At 38.2% G+C, this 9831-nt stretch overlaps 1 protein-coding gene across 12 annotated transcripts in view; it reads left to right on the forward strand.

Annotated features, from left to right (window-relative positions):
* Nucleotides 1-9831, forward strand: part of LOC108232870 (receptor-type tyrosine-protein phosphatase F) — a 176292-nt gene that overhangs the window by 61629 nt on the left and 104832 nt on the right. The gene's annotated exons all lie outside the window — the stretch shown is intronic.

A 9831-nucleotide genomic window follows, 5' to 3' on the forward strand; every position in this document is an offset into this window, starting at 1 on the left:
TAAAAATAAGCATACGGTGTCGATTCCACAGCCTCCGTGCTTCGTTGTCTTTGTGAATGACACTTTTGGCTGAAAAAAGACATTCTGAAAGATGTGTCTCTGTTGCTGGACCTTCGGGTCTCTGGGGTTGCCAAGAGGCACTCCTCCATCAAAGACGAGGTCAGGAAGAGAATTAATTCAACACATGACCTCACCTATAGTGCTGTCATTGGGTCACTGTAATTCAATTATGCCCCGAGCCCCCCCATACCAGTCCGACCACAGCAAGAGCTCTGTCCTTTCAAACATGCATCAAAGAGGATTTGTTTTTCTCTACCCTTTGCCTTTTGTCTCTAAGGCCTGCGTTCTCATGGTGTGTCGTCTTTTGTACAGTATCACTGTAAACTTGACCTTGCAGAAAGAATTTGCCATTGTGTCTTTTTCTTGTGGTGTGATAAGACTGCTTTCGCTCAGCTTGTAATGTGATCAGACCAAATCAGAGATTGACTGGAGCTGTAGTGTTTATTTAAGAGAATTGATGGTTCAAAAGCAAACTATATGCTACTTGTTATGACCAAGTAAAGAAAATTTAGTTTTCTTTAAGAGTTGCTTTTCTTTACTCTCATGTTCTGTTGCATTTTTACAGAAACCCAAAAATATAAACTAAATTCTGTGGTATGCACTTTTATAAAACTATAAAGAAAGTGCTCACGTCATGATAACTGAAAGTGCAAAGATATTTGAAAACATTGAATTTGTCAGATGCTTAGTACAGCTCAGAGTTGGTTATTAAAATGTACTGCTTTTTGTGCTGTCTTTAATCTATGTAGTGCAGATAGCTACATGCAGAAGTGAATAATAAGCAAAAATGTTGGATGGCAAGTCATTTGAAATCCTTGATTGTTTTGTTATTTATATATTTTCCCCTTCTATGACGATTTATCGCTCTGACGTGCGTTTGCTGTTCTACCTAGCAGCCCAGAGGTTTTTAAAGATGCACACAGCCCTGCTGCCGTTTTTACTCTCTGGCTTTCTGCTCCTCTGAGAGTAAGTCGGCTCTGGTCTCTAATTTCACTGATCATAGCATGTACGGATTAAAACACTATGTCAAGCATTTTAATTAACTGACAAGTATACTCCGATGCCACAAGTCAGTACAAGACTGTTTTATTGAAACTACACCCAGACTGTTATACTTAAATAGGGGTGCAGGAGAAAAGAAAAGAAAGTTCAGACATAATGAATCATTTTAGGAAAAATGCTCGTGGTATGGGCTTTATCTGTGTGTAATGTAAGCACACACAGGAAAAGAACTGCTATTATCCACCCTGTAAAGCAAAAAAGACATAGAATTAAAATAAGACAGCTGAGGGGGTCAAAAATAACACCTACCACTAATGGCAGGGTTGTGTGTGTTTGGTGCCTTTAATTTGTATGGAGCTTAGTTATGTGAGCTTGATATTTCTGGTTCGGATCTGCTGTATTACAGGGCAGACACCAGACAAATATTATGGCCAGGGTGCCTGGCAAGTTGCTGATTATATGGGCCTTAGTTAGCCCCCCCTTCAGAAAGTTAAGCAGGCAAAGAAACCACAGGTAGAAAACATGCTTTTATGTGAGAACTTTATGCTGCGTTTGCCAGCATGAGGCTGCTGCATTTCAGAGTTTTCTTGTCATACTTTTCCTTCAATGCAATGCTTAAGAGAGCGACTTTTATCATTTAGCAAGACAAATAACTACAAGAAGCTGTCTGAGAAAACTATCGGTGTTATGGCTTTGTGAGATCATTCATCCTATATTGTCATTGAGTAGACAAACAATACAATGTGATTAGGCTGAGTGCTGATCACAGACGTCACATTGATCCCCAGGGAGCTCAGCTTAATCAAGCGGGCCTCCACACAGCTTTCTCAAACACAATAGGCCCTGCAGCACACAAGGTCAGCCTCAAAGTCACACATAGGCAGCACTTAAATGTAATGGTTATCTTTCTCTGGTGCTGTCACTCTGAGTTATTTCATTGGCTTTAATAAGCTTTTGATGTATGTGTTCCATCTTGTTCTTCTCATGTTATAATATGGGGTGGTTTCCTGTGAGGTGCCGCGAGACCACCAAGGCCTTCTTTGGGTCAAATCAGACTCTCTCCATCAGTAGCAGGAGGAATAAACAGGCACCATGTTTAACTCAACAAGTTTAAAGTACCATTTTATTTTATTTTTTTACATGTAATCACTGTGCCATGTTGTAAATGTTTATTGTCCTATTTGTGATCCTTTGTGTACCACAGCAAAGTAACTGAAAATTTTTAATCCTTTAGACTGTTTCTGTGCCATTGTGATTTTTATTATGCGATAACGAGACCATGAGCAAATGTCTCCTGGGGCCATGTACTATATATATATATATATATATATATATATATGTATATACTCCTAATTTTACACTGAAAATTCCCCATATACCTTTTGCAGGTTTCATTAGAAAAACAAGAATCTTTCCAAAGCCTTTAAACCTACATTACCTTTTTTGTGGTGTTTGTACCGTTGAGTTAACCCCTGTAGACTGATTTAGCAGTTTCTTAAGCTCCGACAATGGAATGATGCACTGGAAATGCCGAAGTGATTTAGGAGATGGACAACCAAATGGGGACTGGTGGGGGCCTGGAAATTGGATTATATTTTTAAGTGTCCATATGGTCACCCAGTTCAAACACTGTCAGGGACAAAGAATTGATTCTTTTTTAATTAAAAGTAACCATATCCACCTTGGAAAGGCACTCGGAGAGTAATGCAGTTAGCACACAGCTGCGGTCCACTAACATCATACAGTCAGTCTCACTGAAAGCACAAATAAGGTAGAGGGAGATGTAAACAACAGAAAATGTACTCTGAGAGGAAGCAGTGCAAAAGTAATATAATGTGGAAACAGCATCAGCAAAGATGAAGTGTGTGGGATTTTTTAGAGGCTGAAGAGATTTGATGGGAAGTTGTTTTCATAAGCCACTGCAGCAGTGTCAGAATTCAGGGAGGAAAGTGTCATCGGAGGTTAATGGTGTGAGATTAATAGTTTAATTAGTGAGCTCAATTGCAGGGCTGGAGGCAGTCACCCAAACTCTGTGCTGTGTCTCGGCCTCGGCAGTGGTACAGGATGACAGGAACCATCAGTGTCATTCCAGAAAAGGGTAGATGAAGAGAGACATTTCAATTCTGCGTTTATAATCATTTCTTTACTGACAGAAGTAACTCCACTTCCTTGACTGTCAGTTTTTACTTTTCTACATTTGCATTTAATGTTAGTCTGTTCTGAGTTTCAGAAATTCACGAATCCAGATTTAATTTGTCAGCTATTCTGATTATTACCTGTTATTGATAAAATAATGATTTACATTGGACTTCATTTGAATCTAACCTGTTACTTACACATACTGCATACTTTTTAAGCTTCTTCTACAGGGCATTTAATGTCATTTGAATCTACCCAGTTGACACGGAGCAGAAGAAAACATTGCTAATTTTAATGATCTGTGCAAAGCATATATGGTCAAATTTGCTTTTCAGAGATCCAGAATCATGAAAAAGCAAACAAAGAGCACATTACTGAGCCAGAATCTCTTTGTTGTGCCATTTTCTTTTTTTTGTCATTACATAATTTAATTTCCTCCTTAATTTTGGTAAGTGGACAGTTGAATCACTCAAGACCTCTGGGCTTTGTGGGTGAGAAGATGGGAACAATGGTAGGTGCTCTTTATGGTCTCAGAGGAAAGGCTAATCAAGAGGAGGTAAATTAATGAGGTTAGTCGGGGTTACAGGATAGTGTGTGATGATGGATGATGGGCTAGCCCCAAAATGGGATTTCTGGAAAAGCTTGTAGACATCATCAACATCTGAGCCCCCAGTCCAGAACCTCCCGGGATTACTTAACATACTTAACATCTTCCCCACTTTTGCTATTAATGTCAGTGGCCAGGCCAAGGCATCCCACAAGGTGTCTAAAACTCTTTAGATAATCGTTTGGATTTCAGAGGCAAATGTAGCAAAACACTTTACCTCATTATATATTCAAACTGCATTCAAAATGTTCTTTTCCCTTTTTGTGTTGTGTTTTGCGAGCAAGTGTCCCCAGGTTGACACCCACACATGCCTTCAAACAGTCAGACGTCCTTCGTAGCGTCAGAGTAGAAAAACACTCAGTTTCATGACAGCACAAATAAGCAAATATCACCAAGTGAACTCGGCGAACATCTGAGGTGAAGTTGCCCCGGGGTTGTGTAAATGAGCTGTGCAGTTCATACAACACATTAGCATGCCTGTCTCATAGGTCAGGGCTGCATGCATTTAGAGGTTGTTAATGGAAGAAAGGAGGTGATGTTTGCATCATCTACAATGTGTGACAGACAATACATTAGGCGTTTCAGATAATGGTAGGTTTTCTAACCTGGCAAATGATTAAGATCTCTGAAAGTCTTAAAACATCTGCTCTTTTCTGCCTAATGTAATAGCAAAGATGTGTATATGTATTTATATATGGTAGCAAAAATTATTTTAACCCATGAAGGCTCAACAAAAAAAATTGTTATTGAGTGTCTGCTTTTTTCTAACATCTACTAAAATCTTTCCCATAAGGAAACAAGTGGGTTGAAAGGATTCAGACAGTGAGTCATCTTTGACTAGATCTAGGTTGGGGCGCCACTTTAAATACCACAGGTAATGTAACACCTCAGACTCCCAGCTGCGTGATATCAGTAACATTCACTTTCTCACCATCCAAAGGTCCATAATAATGCACTTATTCTTTCATATTTTAAAACTGTTGGTTTAAATCCTCATTAATGCATATATTTTTTTTTATTTCAAATGTCATGCAGCATGTTGACTGACAATCAAAAAGCAAGAAAGCAGACTTGAGAGATGCCTCCCTTGTTCATAATCAGCTTGAGAAGATGAAAGCCATTACAGTAATGTTGTTCACACTGGAAAGAGATGAGTGAAGGGTAATTGCACTCAGACTTCTTTTTCTTCTCCACTGTCTTGAATAATTCAGGGAGAGCTGGAAGGCCTGATAGAAAGTCTGTCTTCGACATCCACGGGGGTATTGAAAGTTTGATGTTTTTCTTTTCCTTTCTCTGGGTTTAAATCATTTTAAGTATAGTTTCCTAATAATGATAAATCACATTACTCTTGCAACTTTATAACACTTATGAAGCTCTATCCATCTTTCACCTCAAAACTATCATTTTAAGAAAATTTGGTGTCTGTTATTATTAGTGAATGTGAAAATTGTAGAAGGAAATTGAGGCATCCAGCAACAGCTTAAAAAGGCAAATGTTCGGTTTGAATCCTGGATCTTCTCAAAAGGAGGTGATGAGTCTTGGCATCAAAGAAACAGCTCTCCCCACTTTCTCTAGTTCTGTTTTATAGTTTCTAGTGAAGGGGAACAGTCTTACCAGAGGTACAACAAACAATTAAATAATAATCAGCAAAAGTTTTAAAAGCTTGTTTTTACTGTAATTTCTGGCTCGGGCTTAACAAATTTGAGGATTTTATGTTACCTCGTAAAACAGTAGAGATTTAGGTTAAATTTTACATTGAACTGTTGGACCACAAGAACCATTTTTCACAACTATCTGAGATTTAGTAGCTTATTAAAAATCAATCTAATATAAAGATCATTACTTGCTGCACTAATAATTTCCAAAGTGCTGTATTTTAAGGAGCAATTGATCTCCTGCATTTTACTGCACACATTTTTTATCCCTGTCATCTTACACTGTTGACCCAGTTGAGAAAGTGTATTTTTTTTAAATTTTAATGCTGAATAATAATTTAAAATACAGGGACTAAAGAAGGAGATTATGTTAACAGCAATTTATATTTAGTCTTGTGCTGTAAACAGTTGTGTAACTTCCAGCAACAAATAACCCAATGTTCTTTCAGATTCAACCATAAAACAGAAGAGCAGATAGCAAACGTGATGTTTATTGGTTTAAACAAACAGCCTGAAGTGCAGTTGACTTTATCGGGGTAAATAACTTGCAGGGAAGGCAGCTTTATATGGAATTAATTGCAAACAAGTTGCCTGCTAATGGCCTGAAAAGGCCTTAATGGAAGTGTTCCATTAAAACAAGCCGTGCTGATGCCATCAGACAAATTTCCACTAAGTGTTGCCTCATGAAAATGATAACTTGCTAATCCATTATTAATAAGAATTAATGGTTTTCTCTCTGCTGTGCGTGTATCGATCGCTGATACTCTACCCTACAGAGTAGCTCTCACTGGGCACCCTGGCAGGCTTGGGAATACACTAATTGTTAGCCACATAAGAGCCATTTACGCTACTTTCCCTGCTGTCGCTGCATTTATTACAGGGCTTGCTCTGAGGCTCCCAGGAAGATGAAAAGGGAAAACTTTCCCTTTAACATTCTGCATATGTTTTTGAACAATTATCTATAAATTATTTGAGATTATCGGGTTGCCTTTTTTTTGTTTTGCCAGCACAACGTTCTCAGCTTTCGCCATTCTTCTACACATTTCTTGTGCTGTTCTTTTAATTTCCTGATCACAAATCCTAATACCTGACGATCTATCAAGTGAAAAAATAACACATCTGAAGCTCCCCACACCCTTCATCTATTTAAAGACCCCAGACCTCACAAATACTGCTGCAGGCTTAAGGTTAACTGACAGAAGCTGTTTAATCCCTACACACACAGAGCAGTCAGCCCTCTTTAGATTCCTTCAGTCCCTCCTAAACCAAGTTCTGAGTAGACTTATCAATAGCCTGCACTTAGGGTCAAATTTAAATTGCACATTAAAATGGTGCAAAATGTGTATTTTTCCACATGTATGCTACTAACTTTCTAAGCTGTATCATAACAGCTAAATGGTATAAATTAATTCTAATACCAACCATTAGAAAGTGCTAAAACTTTGCATTAGGCTTTCGCTCATAAAGCAATGAAAAGGTTTACAGTAATTTACCCAATAACTCAGATTTTTTTTATATTTTAACATGCAAATAAGTATGTGGCACTATATAACAACACTTCGTAGTCCCACAAAACAAGAGATGATTGCTTTTATTTTTTTTACTAAGCGTGTTTTGTTTTGCTCTTATTCATTCATGTATCCCATTCATTACTTATAACATGAAAAGCTTTTTGCACTTGATCGAAAAAATTTTGTTGGTTCTCAACCCCAACCATGTCACATTTTGTGCACAGGAAAACTGTTTCGAACAGAGATTGCCGTTTAATATGTGTTGCATTGTTTTGGTAATCAAAAGCGGTAATTTATTATTCTGTATTGAGTAATATACGCTTTTCAGCCTTGATTTTGACTTTACTTAATTTGGTGTTTAATTCTTAGTAATTAGATAATAGCTTTTGCTATAATTCTACAAAAAATATGTTAAAAATGAAGTATTCATGAACAATAGTTACAAAACTGTTGCAACTTATTGCCAGAAGTATTCTGGACAAATATTAGCTCTTTCTATGCATCCAGAGAAATAAGAATGCATGTTAAAGCTTTGACAAAATAGGAGTTTTGAATGTGATGCTTGAAAGCATAGAAAGAGTGCAGCTCTGAGCTTGCAGTCATGGCTGAGAGAAAGATTTACATAGGTAGGCTTATGTGTTTTCCACCTTGTCCCTTTCATTGTTTTCATGTGACAACTGCCTGACAGCCAGGAAAATGGGATGCAAGCAGGGAAAAAAAAGGTTGAGTCTGGATTTTGTCTCTCTTAGAAAAGAACTGACAAACCCACCAGTTTGATATCCTCAGCCACCTGCAGTGGCACAGTGATGGAGGAAAGCAAACACTCTCCCAGTCCAGAAATAAATGCTTCTGGCATTTCAATGGAGTGTGTTAGGACCACTATTAACCCCATCTGTAAGTCAGGGGTTTAGGGTCACGAGAGTCTTTCTTCAGATCTTGGGATTGAATTTGAGATTTGGATTAACAATGAACAGCTTCAAATTTGCCATAGTTTGGCCTTCCAGACACAGGTCAGCTATAGAAGCTTGTCTGAGAGGATTATTATGGGAAAACCTCAGTGAGGCCAGTTTGCTCTCGTCTAAAACCCTTACGAGTTTTAAGATTTTGTGACTTCTGACTTCAATGATTTTGTTGTGATTTGACATCTTTTAACTTGAAGCATTTGCTGAAAGCTTTTTTTTTAATGCTGTCTGATCCTCCATCGGGGTATCAAAGTGGAAAGACAGCAATTCCACTGAAACTGCTATGGACAGATGTCTGTGGCGACTCTTGGAAGTCAGATTGGTGATAATCGCGTCTTGAAGATTCCACCCCACCATCCATGCACGCACTGATTCATGCTCAGGCATACATTCCTAATGCTTATCTGGCTGTAATCTTGAATATAGCTTCCCCACTGCAACCTGCATGTGTGTCAGTCACATTCTGCTGCTGTAGAAAAGGATTTATGGCTGTGCCAGAGCCGTCTAAATCTTATCCTCGGGACGAAAATGTCATTAGATTTTCGGGTGGCTGAAAGGACTATAAGGTGGATGGATGGATGGATGGATGGCTGGTAAATGGATAGATGTATGGATGGTTGGTTGGTTGGATGGATGGATGGGTGGGACCAAATTGTCTTGAATTTATTAAACTTATATGAGCACTCTTTTAACATGACAACATTTTTAGTGTAAGGGTAGTGTAGGCAAAAGGGTCAGAAGACGAACAGAAAAATCAGCATCAGACACCTGTTTCAGTTTCTTGTGATGCCTTTTATTTGTTCATTTGACAGACTTTTTTTTTTCCAGCTTCCAAAACACACTGTTTTTATAGCTAATTGGCAACACACCTGTGCTTGAGTGGACTAAGCCACAATAAAACAGGTCAAACAACAAACATCTAAACAGAAAACAAGAATAAAATTATTAATCTAATTTACAAACTCATCTACATAATGAAATGGTCTGCAAAATAAACCATGTAGTACAAGATAACTCAGAAAGGTACTTTAAAGAAAACCAAAGCAATACTCAAAGAAACCCCTCTAATTGGTAGAACCCAGCCAGGTAATCAATGACATCATTCAGCCATTAAAGCAGGAAATACTGGGCCGGCCCCTCCCATACTGCCCTGTTGCAGCTCTACAAGGGACAAACAATGGTGAGTATAAAAGAAAACAAATACCATAAATATACCTTGAAACAAAAGAAACAAATTCAAACAATGGCCCAGAAGTAGTAGCTTTAACCTAAACATATAAATAGATGGAAACTGCAACATAATGCTAACACAAACAAACCCGGGATAGTAAGTGAAGCAAAATTGCAAAGTAATGTTTAAATCTAAGCATTATAACCAACTAGAGAAAGTAGGTGAATCAGAAATAAGAATAAGGGACAAGTGGTAAACACAAACTGAACCACTTTGTCACAAGTAGTAGTAAATTATGACATTTTATAAAAAGCACCTCATTTAGTTTTTATTTTGTGCATACAGTGCATACTCATTGAGTCTTTAGATCAAAAATGATCATATTTAAAAATACAGAGTAATTTCAAAAGTAAAAAACAGTTTTGAACTGTGCAAAATTAGTTGTAATGGTATATTTCAGAAGCTCAGATGATCCCCACTGGATTCCGGAAGTTACTCTGTAACTATGGTTCTGTGAATTCCTGGATGACTGCCAGTGGCAGTAAACAAAGTGGATATGTCTCCTCGCGCTCCGCGCAGGTCGAGAATTAATGTAAACAAAGTCACGCACGTGACACGTAGCTCACCTGGGCGTGCGTCTATAAATAGCACGTGTGAGGCTACATTCGGCCTATTCGGATCTTCTCGCGGGGAAGAAGTTCCGAGTGACCAGTGTGACTGGCAG

Source organism: Kryptolebias marmoratus, linkage group LG20 (assembly GCF_001649575.2).
Source record: "Kryptolebias marmoratus isolate JLee-2015 linkage group LG20, ASM164957v2, whole genome shotgun sequence".
Classification (NCBI taxonomy): Eukaryota; Metazoa; Chordata; class Actinopteri; order Cyprinodontiformes; family Rivulidae; genus Kryptolebias; species Kryptolebias marmoratus.